This window comes from Lytechinus variegatus, chromosome 5 (genome assembly GCF_018143015.1).
Source record: "Lytechinus variegatus isolate NC3 chromosome 5, Lvar_3.0, whole genome shotgun sequence".
NCBI classification, from domain to species: Eukaryota; Metazoa; Echinodermata; class Echinoidea; order Temnopleuroida; family Toxopneustidae; genus Lytechinus; species Lytechinus variegatus.
In genome coordinates, this window is record NC_054744.1 from 5,535,842 (window position 1) to 5,555,230 (window position 19,389).

Genomic DNA, 19,389 nt, shown 5'->3' on the forward strand with positions numbered 1-19,389 from the left:
ATGAGACAGTCGATGATGTCCCTCACTATTTCTTTTGTTTTTATTGTTTTAATTATACAATATTTCATTTTATACAGATTTGACAATAAGGGCCAACTTGAAAGAACCATATATATTATTAAACAATGCTAATTACATGTGTTCATGGAGGAATAAAACTTTGTATTAGACATGAGAATGAGGAGAAAATAGGAAAAATTCATATTTCACATAATAAAATGCAAAAGACATAGTGAGTGGATGACATCATCAGTCTTCTCATTTGCATACCGACCAGAAAATGCAAGTATCTGTTTTTTGTGAAATTAAGCGAAAATATAAAATATACCTTTCATGTTTTACATCCGATTTTGATGAAATTTTCAGTGTTGTGTTTGTTGGATTTTTCTCTTTTTATTAAACTTAATTTTGTGTTGGGGTGGACTTGTCCTTTAAAATAAATACATTTTAACATTTATAGCAAGTTCTTCATGTAAACATGCTCAAAGCATTTTCCAATATAGCTTAACATTGTGGGGGCGTCGTGGTCTAGTGGTTAAGCCTCTTTTTTTCAATCTGAGGGACATGGGTTCGATTCCCAGCCGGGGTGTGTTTTCCTTTTAAAGCAAGAAAATTATCCATATTGTACTGCAACCCAGGTGAGGTAAATGGATACTTGAAGTTGTGAGCACCGGATGCGGTAGACTAGCTTAGCCAGGGTAATAAAGTAGCACTATACAAATCCTAGGCTATATTAGTTCATTTATTATCATAAAAATGAATAATTCTACTCTTCAAGTGCTTACAATATATTAAGTGGGTGTTATACATAAAATTCAAAAAAATATTGTACAGAAGGACATGAACTGATTTTGAATACTGGAACTAAAGAAATCAAATTCAACATTATTCTGCCTCAAAGTGTCCCCAAGTGGTAATAAATACAGAGAAAAAACTATAGGTCCCAGTACAAAACCCTGAGGAACGCCATATTCAAACCCATCACCCATTTTTAATTACTACCGACCGCCATTCGTTTTAAAGGCAAGGTCAGTGTGTCAAATGTAAATGGGCCCTGTTGTACAAAGAGTTACGATTGATCCGATCAATCGTAACTCTGGAAATTCATCAGTGTCATAATTTTTTCTATGAAAAATTTGCACAATGTCCTTTGTAAACAAATGAAATCACACAAACTTGTTAAGAAATTAATGACTTTACAGATATACATTCATATCTAGAAATCTTTTTGAACAAACATGCATTTCATATGCTGATTTTGCTGGTTTTTCATAGTTGCGATTGATCGGATTAATCGCAACTCTTTGTACAACAGGGCCCCAATTTTGATTTCTTGTCTCTAAAACCCCCAAATAAATATTTTGAACAACTCTCTATCAAAATGGAATCATTTGTGACCCTTAAATTGGCAGCCACCTTGGAGTTAGAAGTCGGGGGTAATTCAATTCAGCAAATAGTTGTCGCATGTCAAGTTCTTAAAAACTTTACCCCTAAATCATTATTTCTGTCAGATTTCTAGGCCAAATTGCCCAAAATATTCTCAAAATTGTCTCTAGCTGAATTCTCCCAAATTTCACAAACCCTTAGAAAAATTGGCATACTGGCTATTTTTTCGTTATGAAATTAATTAGAGCACAAATGGTCAAAAAAATCTTTACACTACACATTCCTCACTTGAACCTGGGAAACGATTCGCTAGGTCCATTGGAGAGATTGAGCGTTGACCACAGACTGTAGGTAGTTGGACAATAGGGTGACCCTTTGATTATGAGCAGAGCCATCAAGGGATTCAGTCAAGTGAAGGAAGCTACATCTTCATTTGAGTCTTTTTGGGGCAGGTTCATACTTAAAAGAGTGGATGAAGATGGTTATCTTCTTGCTTGTTTTTTCCACCTATGCTGATACCTCTCTTCTGATGTGTGGATGGGCAATACCACACTGTAGCTAGAGATCATCTGCTCTTGTTTTTGTCGCAGCCAGTAATTGCTCTGCAAGCAGCATTCAGGGCTGTAACAAACGTGGCAGCATGTGATGACCTAAAACGGATGAGGACTGCATACTCAGCAGTCAAGTAGCAAAGAGCAGGAGCTGTCGCACGGATGGTTTTGCACTTGTTCCCATTTTGTGTTCGAAAGCTTCTTCAGGATGCTGTTCCTTGCTCCAACTTTAGCCTTTGTCTTGGCAACATGTTCTTTGTAGGTAAGGGAACTGTCTAGGGTGATGTCAAGGTAGATTGGCTTACTGGTGTGTTCCAACCATTTTCTATACCATCTGACCCTTAGTTACTGGTCTGCATCTCTATTTTTAGGTGGAAAGCACTGACTCAGTGGGTTTTCTATGGATTTGCCCAGAGATGATTTGCAGCGTAGTAAGGAGTCAGGCCTACCAGAGCATCGCTGAGTGCTTTTTCATCTCTTCAAAGGACTGTTTGTGTGAAGTAATGCAAATGTCATCAGCGGAAAGGTAGCTCTCATTATTTGGATTGGTTGGTCATTTGTGTAGATGATAAAGAGTAGGACGATGATGCTTCCTTGTGGGAGACCTTTTGTGTGTCAGCCATCTGCTACGGGAACCACTGAGATTCACAAAACTGTTGATTTGAGAGCATGTTCTGAATTGTCTGTCAGGCCATGGATAGGTCCATGGTCATCTCAAAGACTTTTCTTGTGAGTATTCAATGATTGTGTCATAAGCTTCAATGAGGTCAACAAAGGCTGCTCTTTTTATCAACCCTTCCTCGAAGCAATCTTCAATGTACTGTGTCAGATTCAGCAGTTAACTAGAACAAGACTTTCCAGGCCTAAATCCTGCTTGTTCTGGAATAAGGAGCTCATCCACCAAGGGAGCAATGTGGTGGAGGAGCCTTTCAAAGATCTTGTATGACAAAGCAGAGATATTGGCCTGTAGCTCTTTGGGCTGGCTGGTGTTTTGCCTGGCTTGAGTAAGGCAACTACCCTTGATTTCCTCCATAAGTTTGGCATTGTGCTTTCACTCAAGACAGTAGTTTAGCATGCCAAGCCGCCGTTGGAGTGCAACAGGTCCAAGATGTCCCATCTGTTCACAGATCGAGGACATCGTCCAATCCAGCTGCCTTGCTGATCTTCATTGCTGTGATAGCATTGCACAAGTTGTTCATGCTGAAAGTTCTTTTGAATTCAGATGACTCTTGGCAGGCTATTCCCAAACTTTGAGGATGGAACTTCGCGGGTTGCCTTGGCTGTTCACTAGAAGCTGGCTGGCCACTTGGCCGGCGGTAACTTGGGACCTGCATGTAGATTGGGACTTTGTAGAGTCATTCCCAAGGATCCAAATCTGGTGTTTCTGCTGGCCCTGAGTATAGCTTGTATGGCATCCCTGTGGAATATTCTTCCTTGATGATTTCTTCAGCAGCTCTGAAAATGTGTCGTAATGAGTAGGGAGTGCAGGGAGGTTCTGAAGATATGTATTCAGACATCAGGCAATTTGACATCAGACATCAGGCAATTTGCAACATTGATATTTATCATATGAAATTAAATTGATTAACCACTATCAAAGCAACAGCAACAAGCATATCAATGTCTAGCAACCTACATGTATACTATGGCGGAAATGAAAGAATAATCAGACATATCTTTATTAAAATGTTATTTTCTGGTGTAAATGGAGCCATTACCATGACAATAGGCCATTTGCATCATTGATAGTTATTGATAAAATCAAGCGTTGCTAAGGAATTATCCATTTTATCATTCTAATTAATTAATGCAGAATACTTACCGGAATTTTGCTTTAAAAAATTAAATTAATGGGTCAAGCCTTTCGCATGTATATTAGTTCGTTTTTACTGTACATCCACCATTACCTTTTTTCAACAGGTTATTTTTTACCAAATAAGTTGGTATTTGGTTGCCATGGCAATGGTCTGAGATGGTACTTACATAATTACCAATTTTTAGCAACCTAAACTTAGTGGAAATTTAAGGATAAAAAGTGACTCTACATGATTTTATCAAAATTTGTACTTTTCTGAGAAAAATAAGATGTTACCATGGCAACGGGCCATTTGCAACATTGATATATATTTTTAAATTCAAGCATTGTCAAGGCAACATCAATTCCTATCATTCCAATAATCTCATGCATATCACTTATGTAGTTTTTGTTGTAAATGAGTGGGAAAACCCCAACACATGTAGATTAAGTAGCTTTTATTGTCTTTCCTGCCATTATCTTTTTTTCCATGTTATTTTCTTTTTTTTACCAAATTAGGTATTATTTGGTTACCATGGCAACGGAATGAAAGTGTATTTATACATTTAGCAAAATCACTCCCTATGTTTAACACCCTAATCGCAGGGAAAAAGAAACAAAAAACAGATTATACAACTTTTAAATAATTTTTTTTACTTTTCTGGAGGAAAAATGAGCCGTTACCATGGCAACAGGCTAATTGGAACTATTTTGATGATCTTAAATATTTCTGAATTTTATTTGTATTTAATCAGAACCTTGAATTCAATCTCTTGGCTAATTAATATCATGTTTATCTACCAATTACATGGGAATACATGTTATTTTTGATAAATTAATCGGTTGCCATGGCAACGGTCGAAGACGGCATTTATAAATTTGGCAACAAGCAGATTCGTATTCAGCACCCTAAAAATAGGAGAAATAGCACAAAAAATCGGATTCTACAGAAAATTTTTGGAATTCTTACTACTTGCCGCCTACTATGTGGTTCGATAAGTGTTATAGAAAAATTATAAGTCATAGCTATGATGTAAAGTCATAGTTATTTTAGTAAAAATGGTGTGAAAGATTCGCGTGCACCAGGTGCATATGAATCCTTCACACACGAGACGATTTGAAACCATGAGTGGCCCTGGCCTAGTTCTGGTTTGCGCTAGCACCAATGCGCAAACAGGTGCATCTAGATGATCGCGCATCCTTGCCTCCTCATCTATCCTCTTATATTACTTGCACTTGATGCCCCCAAAATTGATGAAAGCGGAGATCCGGCAAGTAATCCTAGACGTGTTGACAAAATTAACCCTTGATAGCTGGATAATAAACTTGTACTTGATGCCCCCAAATTTTCCAGTTATTTAGCAAGTTTATTCAGAAGTTTACATTCCACTAACCCCATTTCCCCTCTTTTTCTATTTTCTAGCCGCACAAGCCTTCATAACATCGTCGAATCATAACCTTGTTGGCTAAATTAACCTTGATAGCTAGAGAATAAACTCTCTTATATACCTACTTGTACTTGATGCCCCCAAAAATTTCAGCAAAATTAACCTTGCAGCCAAAATTAACCTTGTTGGCAAAATTAACCTTGATAGCTAATGTAACCTTGAGAGCTATAGCTCGTCTCTCATATATTACTTGTAATTGATGCCCCCAAATTTTCCAGTTATTCAGCACGTTTATTCAGAAGTTTACATTCCACTAACCCCATTTTCCCCTCTTTTTCTATTTTCTAGCCACGCAAGCCTTCATAACATCGTCGAAACAAATTAACCTTGTTGGCTAAATTAACCTTGATAGCTAGAGAATAAACTCTCTTAAATTACTTGTACTTGATGCCCCCAAAAATTTCAACAAAATTAAACTTGTAGCGAAAATTAACCTTGTTGGCAAAATTAACCTTGATAGCTAATGTAACCTTGAGAGCTATAGCTCGTCTCCCTTATATTACTTGTACTTGATGCCCCCAAATTTTCCAGTTATTCAGCACGTTTATTCAGAAGTTTACATTCCACTAACCCCATTTTCCCCTCTTTCTATTTTCTAGCCGCGCAAGCCTTCATAACATCGTCGAAACAAATTAACCTGGCTTGTTGGCTAAATTAACCTTGATAGCTATAGAACAAACTCTCTTATATTACTTGTACTTGATGCCCCCAAAAATTTCAACAAAATTGACCTTGAAGCCAAAATTAACCTTGTTGGCAAAATTAACCTTGATACATGTAGCTAATGTAACCTTGAGAGCTATAGCTCGTCTCTCATATATTACTTGCACTTGATGCCCCCAATTACTTTATTTGTTGCGCGATCAACCCAATCACGCGCGGATGGATATCAAGTCGCAGATGATTAACAAGGTCGGGTCGAGGATCCACGAATCAAGGTAAAACGTTGATGTCCCCTGGGGGCATCAAGTACAATTATGCCAAAAAATGTCTGTGCACCTAAAACTGTGGGCCTTATCCAGAAATAAGTCACCTGTCTTCTCGTAAGTGTCGGTGTGTGTGTGTGCTCGTTGTGTATAGCCATAGGCACGTATTGTATTACCGGACACTATCATATTTCCGGACGTGCATATTACTGTGTACGAAAATTGATTTCGTTCCGTAAGACTTCTGCAGTTCAATTTCACAGATCAATTCAAAGAAAAAGATTGCAAAACAAGGCGAAAAAATCCAACTTTTACCTTTATTTTTCTCTAAAATAACAGAAAATGCTTTAAATATCATTATAACATACCGTTCATTGTTTTGCATTAACAATTGATCCCAATTGCCCCCAATTGGTCTATTTTCTGATGGAAATACGGACCTGATTTGCCGAATTTCAATCTCGTTCGCTCCATCTCTTAAATCTCGTTGACGGCTAGTTCTCAAGGTACCCGATACCTAGGACCTGTTACCCCGGCCGTGCGCGAGGTTTACCGTGATAGAGAGCCGTCAACGATCGACAGTGCATCGATAGAACTTGATGACGGAGGGTCATAGAACGAGCATTAACACAAGAAATATCGAACGCGCAACAAAAAACAAATGAAATTAGCAAACACAAATTTATTACAAAGATCTGCACAGAATCGATATAAGAAAGCAAACAAAAACTTAGAATTTACTCATGGTATGATATATCATGAAAAAATCACACCAATTCTTTCTTACATCAATATAATTAAGAATATTTTTACCCATCCGGCGCGCATCCGGAATGATGTAATTTGTCATGCACGAAAATAATTGTTTTTCGCGAAGGGGTATGCGGCAAGTGCAGTGCACAGAAAACGGAAAGTATAAAATTTCATAATATTGAGAATATTTGGAATAGCAAATGATAAGTTTTCTTGATTTTATTTCCTCTAGTTGTCATTTTTAAAGCACTGAAATAAAGGTGTTCGCAATAGGATACACTGCCATACAAAGTGAAAGTCAACTCAATCATCAATGTCAATGCCATGGGCTGGCATGGGCATGCCATGGGAGAGGAAGGAAGTCGCCGCCGCTCAACGGCAGTCAATCAATGGAGTGGTGACTTAAAGTTAAGCCAGGATAATGCCAAATTGTGCTTTAGACTCATGTAAAACATGGCATTATCCTAGTTTAATAAGTCACCACTCCATTCACTGCCGTTTATTTGGTCAGCAACGGTGACTTCTTTCCCCTCCCATTGACTTTGTAGTTACACAACGTGCGCACACACTCCACATGAGAAGAGAGGTGACTTATGTCAGGATAAGGCCGTTAAACATTGATAATCCCCTAGACTTTTATATTGTTTTGATTGTGTGGCCAAATCGCGAAAGGAGGTTGGGAAGCACGCTTCGATGTAGCCTAGAGTCCAAGACAGCTGGCATATTTAATTATTTTTTCAAAAAATTCTCCTCATACACAAATGGCTCGTGATTGTGCAGCCACCATTATTAAGGGGTTAACAATGCAAAATCCCGCCAACAGGGCTCATCGATTTTTTTCTTTATTTCAGAAAAATATATGAAAACTGGACCAAAATCAAGATTATTACCGGTATTCCGTTTTGGCCTGAAATGCACCAAAACAGGAAAAAAAACTTAAAAGGAAAAAAAACAGTGACTTACATGTACTTCGGCTGTCGCGCAACTCCAAATTCCCTGGTTTATCCGAACTTAATACATAAACATACACCTGTATGGCCATTGAGTCCATGTACAGATCAAGTTACAACTTTGGTATCTGTAATTGGTGAGTGGAGCCAACGGAGTTCAGCGTACTGGGTACATGTAACAAGTAACAACCAATATAACAGGACCAAAGCTTTTGGTCTAACCTTTACATTGCAACAATGTGCACACCTAGTCTTTGTGGGTAGATGCATTACAGTTTTACAAACCATTGTTATTTAAGTTATAGCAATGGTACTAACAATTACAAATAAATTACAATTTGTGTTGATTTAGTAGTGTTTTGTTCTTCTTGACACATGAATTCCAGCAAAACTTTGTATAATTCATGTATTTGTTTATTTGATGTCTTTGTTTGAATCTCGCTTGCAAATATTTCAATTAACTCGAGTAGCTCCACTGCCAACTTAGTGATGGAGCTTTCTTGAATTGATGTGCGAGGTGCACCCAGCAGTCGACAAATTGATTTTTCATTTACGGTGGGGGCGGGGCTACTTTTCCCAACTATTAAATAGGTTATTAGTTACATGTTGTATTACATTGTAGTGAATGGGGATTTTCCAGTTTAAAAAAAAATCATTTCAGGGGTGAAATCTTCCTGTGCCCTCCTGTAATTTTTTTCCTGGCACACAATAAATGCATACATACTCTATTAGCTCTTACGTGTATGTTCTCTGTTGTGAGAGCTGGCAATACTAGAATAAGGGGCTTGCAGTTACTAAAACCCTAGCTGTGTTCATCTGAAATAAGATATGAAACATTTTAAATATAATTCTGACACATTGTTTTATAATAATAATAATAATAATAGGCATTTATATAGCGCCATCTATCTAGAAGTATTCTATTCCGAGGCGCGTTGTTATTATCATTATTACCCCGGCTTTAGCTTGAGCTGCCTCTCAGCGCTCATGCATTCAAGGAATTAATCCTGCCGGGTACCCATTCACCTCACCTGGGTCGAGTGCAGCACAGTGTGGATAAATTTCTTGCTGAAGGAAATTACGCCATGGCTGGGATTCAAACCCACGACCCTCTGTTTCAAAGTCAGAAGACCTATCCACTGGGCCACAACGCTTTATATTAAGGTTACCAAACTTTGAATTTAGACTTGGATCAAAACTTAACTTTTTATTCTTACAGAATTGTATACATCGTATTCCTATTTTCTACACATGTTTAATTGAAATGAAATTTATCTGAAAGGAATATTTGTTTATCTTGAAGAAATGTAAGCAAATCACTGCAATAATTTTTGTTTTCATTTTTTGGATGTTTTTATTTTTGACCTTGTATTTAAATTTTTACTTATGTAGGCTTTGATAAGTTTAATTCAATACTGGTACCAAGTTTCTAATTGGAGGCCAAGTTTTGACAAAAATAAAATAATGATGTCCCCCAAACAGCACATTAAAAAAAATAAAGATTTTTCATTGAGTTTAGTACAGGTCGCATAGCGTCTGGTCCTGTCCCCGGTGCCCCATCTTCAAGGACATATAAGTCCAGTTAAAAGCTTTAAAATAATTTTTTCGGAATATAGCTCACAGCACACCTTGACGTATTTAATTGGGATCCTGAAAAATACAAAATTATAAAGGATAGAAATTCATATCAATATTGAAATAATATTCAGCTTCCTAATGTATGGGTAATTCAACTTCAAGTACACTTTGCTTTTATTTCTAGGAAAAATATCTGTCCCAAAATCACTTGTAATACTTTGTCTGAATTCATAGATTAGTGCATGTAAACACTACATGTACAGTACATAGGAGAAAATAGCAAGTACGTTTTTCAGGGTTGGCATGTTTTGCGTTTTAAAAGATGCGGTTATATGCAGCAAGTGCATGTCAGACCCCGAATTGCTCAAAAACATGATTTCTTACATATGTATAAATCCAATGTGAATTCTTGCCAAAATTTGTATCTGATACAGATACAAACTATCATTATTTGTACTTTTTAATGATTGGAATATTATTGCCAGCAATTTCCAATGAAAAACAATAAAAAACAAAAAGTGAAAAAACATGTACGGGTCAATCCATGTCAAATCAACCAATGCTTGTCACCCGACCCTCTTCGATTTTCTTTAAACTCGCACCAAATGTTGCCCCAAGTGTCTGACGGAAAAATCTGAAATATTTTGCCCCAAGGTCAAATTGTTGCTAAGATACGGCCTCCCATAGCAACCAATGCGCACTCAAAGAAATTATTTAAAATAAAATTGCCTATTTTTGATTGACTACTGCAGCAAAGTTTGATTGATTACAGTCTTCATTTTAAGTAAATTGGAAGAACTTTTTGATCTAAATATGCAGAGTATACTATAACGCGGACCTGTCAACCGGATTTCGCACACGAGGTCACCGAAAATGGCGTTAAGCATCCGTGTCAATGATTTCAGAAGCATGTTTGGAGGCTCATAAATCCAAAACTAAATTAGCTTAGAACCAAATATTATGCACATTTATGGACTTTCATATACTCAACAGAATTACAAAAAATTGACCCAAGAGTGTGTGTCGTTTTCCTGTAGGGCGCCCTCAAAGTTGGATTTTTTTCAAAAGATGCCAAGTTCAAGGTCACGGATCACCTCCCGTCCCATCGAGGAGGGGGACCAATTTCTGTGTTTTGATAGACATTTACCCATATTTTCAAGTGTTACTTGAGAAATTTCGCTACCGGAATGTTTAGGGGCTGATTTGCGCATTCCAAAATGGTCGTTAACACCCTAAATTTGACGTTAATGACACATACATGCTTTTCAACACTTTTCAAATTGTCATAACTCAAAGATGAAATGCCAAAAGACATTGATATCTTCTGTGATGATAGTCTGTAATTGGTATTAAAAGGATATATCTTCAGAAATAGTTTTTATTGTTGGTAATGACCTTGAAAACACACCTAAACCTAAAATTCAATAAAAACAGTAAATTGGCTAATTTTCCAGAATCATATGGCATTCAAATGGTGTTTCCATTGACTTTCAAATGGGTGACATTTCAATACAAAGGGTGAGCTTAAGCCAAAACTTGAAAGACATGTTCAACTTTTGTTCTACTTTAAGCAACATAAAATATTTGAACTCAAAACTAGATCATTTGACCTTGAAATTATTCCAAATATAGCTAATTATTGCTTCATAAGTAGCATATTCAAATCGTGCGAGTACATTGCACTTTGCAACACATTTCAAAATGGATTTTCTCATAGAGAGAATACCTGATCAGGCTGATATTTGCAGTATTGGTAGTCTGTAATGAGTTCTTGGAGGATCTACAGATTAAGTACCTATTCTCTCATGACAATGACCTTGAAAATACAGCGTGTGATTTGAATATGCTACTTATGAAGCACAAATAGCTATATTTGGAACAATTTCAAGGTCAAATGATAAGGTTTTGAGTTCAAATATTTTATGTAGCTTAAAGTAGACCAAAAGTGGAACATGATTTGCAATTATCAGCATGAGCTCACAATCTAAGATGGAACAACACACAATGAAGTGGGTAAAAACAGATTACTAATGAAAATTGTATGATTTATTGATTTTCATGATTTTCAGCTGTATTTTCAAGGTCATTGTCATGAGAGAATAGGTACTTAATCTGTAGATCCTCCAAGAACTCATTACAGACTACCAATACTGCAAATATCAGCCTGATCAGGTATTCTCTCTATGAGAAAATCCATTTTGAAATGTGTTGCAAAGTGCAATGTACTCGCACGATTTGAATATGCTACTTATGAAGCAATAATTAGCTATATTTGGAATAATTTCAAGGTCAAATGATCTAGTTTTGAGTTCAAATATTTTATGTTGCTTAAAGTAGAACAAAAGTTGAACATGTCTTTCAAGTTTTGGCTTAAGCTCACCCTTTGTCTTGAAATGACACCCATTTGAAAGTCAATGTAAACACCATTTGAATGCCATATGATTCTGGAAAATTAGCCAATTTACTGTTTTTATTGAATTTTAGGTGTGTTTTCAAGGTCATTACCAACAATAAAAACTATTTCTGAAGATATCCTTTTAATACCAATTACAGACTATCATCACAGAAGATATCAATGTCTTTTGGCATTTCATCTTTGAGTTATGACAATTTGAAAAGTGTTGAAAAGCATGTATGTGTCATTAACGTCAAATTTAGGGTGTTAACGACCATTTTGGAATGCGCAAATCAGCCCCTAAACATTCCGGTAGCGAAATTTCTCAAGTAACACAGTTTGAAAATATGGGTAAATGTCTATCAAAACACAGAAATTGGTCCCCCTCCTCGATGGGACGGGAGGTGATCCGTGACCTTGAACTTAGCATCTTTTGAAAAAAATCCAACTTTGAGGGCGCCCTACAGGAAAACGACACACACTCTTGGGTCAATTTTTTGTAATTCTGTTGAGTATATGAAAGTCCATAAATGTGCATAATATTTGGTTCTAAGCTAATTTAGTTTTGGATTTATGAGCCTCCAAACATGCTTCTGAAATCATTGACACGGATGCTTAACGCCATTTTCGGTGACCTCGTGTGCGAAATCCGGTTGACAGGTCCGCGTTATAGTATACTCTGCATATTTAGATCAAAAAGTTCTTCCAATTTACTTAAAATGAAGACTGTAATCAATCAAACTTTGCTGCAGTAGTCAATCAAAAATAGGCAATTTTATTTTAAATAATTTCTTTGAGTGCGCATTGGTTGCTATGGGAGGCCGTATCTTAGCAACAATTTGACCTTGGGGCAAAATATTTCAGATTTTTCCGTCAGACACTTGGGGCAACATTTGGTGCGAGTTTAAAGAAAATCGAAGAGGGTCGGGTGACAAATTGTCTGGTTGATTTGATGTGGATTGACCCGTACATAAAAATAAAAAAAGGTTAAAAACATTAATAAAAAACATTTGTTAACTGTTTTTTTCTTTCTTTGCATTTGATCAGAATTCCTCAATTAAAAAAATAAGCAGTTAAATGGCTTTATTTTATTTAAATCCACATTTGTATTTCATACACTAAAATTGGCATAAATGAGTCAAATAAAATTATTGATTTAATGAAATTGAGCTTTGAAACCCCATAGAATAGTAAGCTTTCGATTGTCTGCGACTGCAACGTAGTCCTACATGTAGTTCACTGGAAGTGGTGACACCGCTTGTTCAGTATCACGTTCGTACATCGATTTAAGTCTACGTACCCGTACCAGGCCACAGCATATACCAGCGTGATAGCGAGCGGGCCGTGGGCCAATGCTCGGCCTGAGAATCAGGCGTACTGTAGCATCACGCTACGAACCAGTGGGGTGACTGTGGGTGCAACATTTGCACTTTTGCGCAAAAAGCAGAAAAACAAAGTTGTTTGGAAAGAGAACATCAATTACCTACAATGTATCGGATATGTAGTGTCTGAAAACAGGACACACTAAATGTTATAGAAAGCTGGTAACAAGCGGTAATTTGCAGTTTACCAGCCCTGCTGAATCAACGAAACTCGAATGTTGATGCGGCCTCATTCATTTTTGCTAACCTTGGATGACGTCATCATGTACGAACTAGCGCTCATTCGAGCACTATGACACCGAACGTCAAAACCCTCAAATACATGTATGAGTCACAGATTTGGGCAGTGAACGAGAAGGCTCGTTACAGATTACTTCGCGCATGTGCAGCGCTCCTAAAATTCCTTAATCTCGTATGTCCACATGGCTCGTCACAGAAAACGAAAGGTCTCTATTATTTCATTTTCTACCATTGTGCGAATTCTTGTTACCCCTCCCCCCTGGATTGACTCAAAGTACCCTGGGACTACTGTACATATTGTACATGTGCAAGGAATTTGGGAGAAATGAGGACCTTTTCTGTTGGAAATTTAGTAATAAAAATATGTAGTCATCACTGACTTTACTCAAAAATAAATTGCATCATTCATTGAAAAAAATCTTTTAAAAATTATTTAAATAATAATAACGGTATATTGACCCAGGGTAGCCACTTCACTTCCAAAAACCGTTGTCTCAGCAGGCCCTACTATTATTATACCCTGGCTAAGCTAGGCTACCTATTCAGGTGCACACAGCTTTTTGAGGAATTACTTCTTGCCAGTACCCATTTACCTCACCTGGGTCGAGTGCAGCACACTAAGGATGAATTCCTTGCTGAAGAAAACTACATGTACACCATGGCTGGGATTTGAACCCACAATCGTTTGTTTCAAAGTCTGGAGACTAAACCCCTTGGCCATGGTGCTCCACATGTTTTAAAATGCTAATTTTTACATAATTTTTTTTTATTACTACCCTGGTTTTTACATTTGTCTAGTCTTGATTACGATTAGATGTTTTCTGGGGTGCTGAGGGAGGGAGTGGGGATGGGGGGGGGGGCAATATGCCCTACATGTACATGTACTTTTTGAAGTACCAAAAGCTCACTTTTTATAAAAAAAATCCCATTTTAAAATCTGTTCTCTTGCCCTCCTCCTTGTACATGTACATGCAATGGGTATCTTTTTCATTTCAGATGAATTATCCTTCTATGATAGTGGGCCAATCTCCATGTATGTGTAGTTTTCACCTCAAACAAATTGCAATTACCCCCCCCCCCTTCCCTGTATTAAATTAAAGGACAAGTCCACCCTGCCAAGAAGTTGAATTGAATAAAAGGAGAAAAATCCAACAAGCATAACACTGAAAATTTCATCAAATCAGATGTAAAATATTAGAAAGTTATGACATTTAAGTTTCACTTAATTTTGCAAAACAGTTACATGTATATGCACATCCTGGTTGGTATGCAAATGAGTGGACTGATGATATCCACTCATTTTTTTTTGTTTTTCTATAAAAAGAGAAAAACAATTATTTTATCCTCATTGTCATGTACATGTAAAATTACATTTTGTAAGTTTTGTTTCTCCCTTAACATGTGAACTACATCTATACCATTATTTCAACATTTTGTGGTTCAGTCAAGTTGGTCATTATTTTAAAATCTGTTAATAAAATTAAAATATTATATAATTCAAACAATAAAAAACAAAAGAAATAGTGAGTGAGGAACATCATCGACTCTCACATTTGCATGAATTAATTACTTTCTCATTTTACATCCGATTTGGATGACATTTTCAGCATTATTCTTGTTTGATTTTTCTCTTTTGATTCGAATCAACATTTTTGGGGTGACTTGACTTTTTTTGTTGTAGCCATAGTAATGAAATTGTCTTCATTTGTCTTGCATTTTATTGTGAAGTCTATTGTTATGGTTTCAAGCCTGTTGCAATGTTGCACTTTTAATTTTTCCCAAGAGAAAGAAAATGCAAAAATTTATGTTATATCTTATACCCCTTTTATAAACCCAATTATGCGGCTAATAGCAGCATAATTTGGTCATAAAATCGGAGGAGGACCAGAGTTACATGTATGCGCATTATTTTGATGCTGCTATTATCCGCGTAATAGCAGCATCGGGACCAGATTCTGACTTTATGAACGCATTTCCAAATAATGCCATGGTGCGGTCACAAGGTCACCCTTTTCCAACACCACCGCATCGGAGGGGGCGTGTCCAGTTGTCATGACGATTATCCGCCTTTTTCAGGACGGCGCCCGTAAAAAAAGTGCGGATTATTTTCAGTTTGTGAACACAATTTTTATTGAATTATCCGCATTACTCTTAGGCGGCTAATTGGAGGATGGGTTTATGAAAAGGGTATAACATGTATGTGGCGCCTTCAGGACTTTTAGCTCTGATCCTACATGTAAGGTGCCTTATTATATTGAAAATTGTTAATCAGGACATATTAAAATGTGTGCAAATGATCACAACATACATGTAATCAAATATTGATTTTTTAAATTATTCTGGCTCACAATTGGTGTCCTATGGACAAACAATTATCAAACTTATTCAAAACTCATGGGCAGATTGGGGCTTAAGGGGCTCATGCCCACCCCCCCCAAAAAAAAAAATCACGACCAAGAAAACAAGAGAGAAAAGGAAAGAGAAGGAAAGGAATAAGGGTGAAATATGATTATTTTTCAAATATAACATGTATGTCAAAATCTATCACAAACTTGGATGTTTGTAATAAAAATGTCGAAATTTTTGCTTGCTCGCTCGCAACTTATCAATTTTACGCAATACCCCATATCGAGCCCCATCAAAATTTTGGCTCGTTACGCCACTGAATCATCTTCAACAGAAGAATGGTGTGCTGCATGGAAGTTAAAAAAACAAAGTGGAATGTTTAATAGGAATCCCATTGTATTGATTGAGAACCCATGTGACTATTTACCGGTAATAATTGAACTACATGTATTGTCATATTTACACATAGTACAGTTTTATTCTGTACACAATGTGTGTACGTTTAAATTTGCCTCTGTTTACAAGTTCAAGCCAATCAGGACTAGACTCATCCAGTTGCCATGCTGATGGTTTATCAGTAAACAAACAGATCCAGGTCAGTCCAAGTGTTTACCTCCCTCCTCCAAAGAACTCCCACAAAATTAGAGAAGGAAATCCAAGCATTTTCATACATCAATGAACATTCCCAATGAATGACCGACCCATTTCCACCCACATACAACTGAGTGTGCAGTGCTGATCCACCTGAAATCTATTCAGATTCAAATTCCAGTTTCCTTATACATGTAGTGCAGTATGATCATGTGTAATGTACATGTTTGGGTGGGGTGAGAAAAAAAATTGACAAAAATTCCTTTTACAGTATGTTCCTTGGAGTTTGGACCAGCATGGAACTTTTGGTCTGAAGTTGTCTTGCATGATTTTCTGGTGGATGGCACGTTTGCAATGAACTTTGACCATGTTATATCTCCCACAAAGTGTTTGTTTTGATATTTGTTTACCTCTGGTTTTGCTCATGCTCCCTCCACAGTGGAGGCTAAGGCTGATGGATGGATGGATCTATAAATACATTGTATGCTACATATGTCTCCTTGCTTGCGATTTAATTGACTCTGACCTATAGACGGGTGCTCAACGGACTTGTTCCCACACATCAAAGGCCGGTATTGGAATGTCAGAAATATTTTGAGTGCTGAAGAGCTCCAGAGACTTTACCAATGGTGCCCTACATGATCAGTTGTACTGTTATTTGGTTGTAATGATTCATACAGCATTACATGCATTGGGATTCATATCATAAACATTCTCAAGATTTGTGTTATCACTGGACATTTTCCTGTGGTACTGTTTATACGAATGTAAGAGAACATGGAGGTGACAAATGTTCCAAACGATGAAGTAAGTATACAGAATATTTTAATGTTTTTATCAACCAGTTGTGGTGTATTAAGTGTTCATCAATACGAACATGGACAGTGGTAGATACCAATTTAATGCTAGTAGTAGATTAAAAATATCTCTTTTGAAAACTTTGATATGCTTTATATAAAACACATCAAGTAGGCCTACATGTACATGAATGGGTTGTTTTATCAAAAATTTGAAGAAAAAAACACTATGTGGATGGGTTCTTTTTAAGACAGAAAAAAAAACATTTCTGCCAACTGTACTAGTTTGTGCATCAGAAGTGAAAAAAAATTCATATTTAGAACCAAAACCATTCATTCTTTTGTAGCTTTGTGTTGGGTAGAAAGGTATTGATGCTAATTCCATCTTTTTTTCTACTTGAATTCACTGTGAATAAAGGAAAATGTATATTACTTGCAAATTTTTTTTTAGGCATACAGGTACCTTGTTTTACTCAGACATACTTTAGCATGTTTTGTATTTGATGGAATACAGTAATTAAAAAAATACCCTACACTCCAAGTCTAGAACTTTGGATAGAAATAAGTCTGACAAAAAAAATCAATCAATCATTGAAAATATGCTTTTACATGAAGATTTCGAAGAAATGCCCATTTAATAACTTTGATTCTTTGAAATAAAAAAAATGTTTAATTGTCAACATTGTCAAATTTTATCATTAAAATTGTGTTTGCTTCCATTGGTAAAAATACATGTATGTTGCATTCATTTCATTATTTTCAAGTAAAAAAAAATCAAAATAGCTTAATTAGAAAAACCATTAGCATTACAGATCAAAATTTTAAATAATTACTGGCTCCTATTTGACACTATTTTTAATTTATACAATAGATAAATTGAATTAATTGCTACATGTATTACTATTGTTTGGCATTTTTAAAAGTTTCCAGGGTTAGTAAAAATGCTTCATTTTATGTATTCGTTGTACATACTGATGGGGTGCTCCCTGGTATCTACTGTATGGTATACTCGAGTCCACCCTCCCTTTCTTATGAAGGTAGCATAAAAAGGCCTGCACCAAACTTTGGTAGTCAATAGGTGGTTTCAAACCGCCTCGAACATAAGAATACCTGTTCAATAACAAGAACTTTTTAAAGCTAAAAATTACCCATTAATCATTCCTGCATTCACACTGCCCTGAAACATACCCTGCATGATAAGTTCCTGAAGTTACGAGCATGTGCAGTATGGTCTGATAAGCAGGCAAGGCGCGAGATTCAAAATCACTAGCTCAGCAGCCACCCACAGCGCCCGCACCAAACTACACGCCGGGCTAAAAGTTCCAGTAAATTGCTTTCATTGCCAAAATACCTGCGACCTTGGAAAAATCCCCATGAAAGTTCTCGTACTTTTGACAAGTACAGGTACCTATTATAATAGTGGGTCTTTTCTTTCGGAGAGATTACACGTAATTTGCTTTCACATTGCCAATATTAGCTGGTATTTTCTGATCGGGGTAAATTTCCTGATCAGAAAATACCTGGAACTGACGAACTTCGAGGCGGTCTGAAACCACCTTTTGGAACACCCTGTGCATGTGTACATGTACATATTGTTGATCCAGGGAAATGAAACTAAATTTAGTTACATTTCTGTTCCATATACGTGTGCAGGGTGACGTGGATCTTTTGGACTCTATTGAATTTTTCATGGATGACTCACCCTGTTCAACATTTACCTAATAACCATGTACATGTAGTTGGCCGTGTAGTAGCCTGCAAGCACATTCTTATATTTGACACTTTAACCAAAACCATGTCTAGAGTGGTGAAGACTACAGAGACTCCAAACTTTCTGTCTGTGCCAAATAAGAGCCAGCTACAGTACATAGTGAATCTAGTCTCACTACTTCAGACTATGCACTGTAGGAATTGCAAAAAAAACAAGGGTCTGTGCCTACAGACTAGCCATGATGTACATGTAGCTTAAGGCCTGGTCACACCGCCTGAGCGTTGTTGGAGCGGTAGGGAGAGAGGGTCGAATTTCGCTCACAAAATTGGGGAAAAAATAGAAAAAAAATGGTGAACGGTAGCGAGTGGTGATGATTTTTTTTCTCTCCGCTCCACGACCGCTCCAACAACGCTCGGGTGATGTGACCAGGCCTTCAGTATTCCACAGAATCCATTGACAGACAGAAGGATGCAACTCACGCACAGTACTTGACAGTTTGAGAACCAGCAAAATGGTCTGTTAACATTTGATGACGGACTT

At 36.9% G+C, this 19,389-nt stretch overlaps 1 protein-coding gene across 1 annotated transcript in view; it reads left to right on the forward strand.

Moving 5' to 3' along the window:
- LOC121415132 (S phase cyclin A-associated protein in the endoplasmic reticulum-like) overlaps positions 1-19,389 on the forward strand; it is a 64,956-nt gene that overhangs the window by 3,773 nt on the left and 41,794 nt on the right. The window lies entirely within an intron of this gene.